The sequence below is a fragment of the Teleopsis dalmanni genome, chromosome 2 (genome assembly GCF_002237135.1).
Source record: "Teleopsis dalmanni isolate 2A chromosome 2, ASM223713v2, whole genome shotgun sequence".
Classification (NCBI taxonomy): Eukaryota; Metazoa; Arthropoda; class Insecta; order Diptera; family Diopsidae; genus Teleopsis; species Teleopsis dalmanni.
This window is the reverse complement of record NC_051847.1, coordinates 235,906,821-235,907,669: the sequence shown is the minus strand read 5'-3', so window position 1 is coordinate 235,907,669 and position 849 is coordinate 235,906,821.

Here is an 849-nt window from a genome sequence, read left to right as displayed (position 1 = left end):
TTAAAATATCGAAAAATATACAGCGCGCGAATTTTAAATGAGAATTTCCGAAAGCTTTTCGGTCACAATGTACTAAGTAAAAGACTGCACAGCAATTTACTAAAGGTTGAAGGACCACTAAAAACTTTCCTGACCTGGGCCTCTTACGTGTATAGTGTGCTATCGTTTTATAGAAATATATCTAAATTTGTTTAATCATTTTGAACGTATTAAGAAAAGTTTGGGAAACCTGTGTTTAAGTATAAAACGATTTCATTAGTAATGAGATATTGTACTGACACTGATTAATGCCACACACTGACGAAAAGCAGCGCATAATAATGGCTTGGTAGTTAAGATTTTCTGCTTATGCTAATAGTTAGTGGGAGGCTGTAGCACGAAAAGGTTGTGATAAGTGCATTTGGTGTTAATGGGAAAATAGACACTTATTTGTTAAGAAAAAAGGTGTCACTTTTATAACTGTGATAAGAGTTGTCATTATTAAGATAAGTGAAAAGTGGTCTGCAATTGTAAATATTTTAAAAAAAATTGAGATTAAAGAGATAAAGATGTTGCGTTATAAAAACAAAAATTATATATGACATATATATGACACATACATCTGTGTAATGAATGTGAACGCATTTCCATTATAAGTGAATTAAATGAAACCAATTTTAAGCAGAGATAAGATTATAAATTTATCACTAGTAACAACATGTGCTACAGCTTTCCATTATAATATTGAGTTTTACGTTGTTAACAACGTCTCCAGTGATCAGTGAAACCCATACAGTTGGTGTAAAAATATATATATAAAAATATAGTTTTATTGGATTCATAAAGATATAGTGAAAGCTATATTAAGCA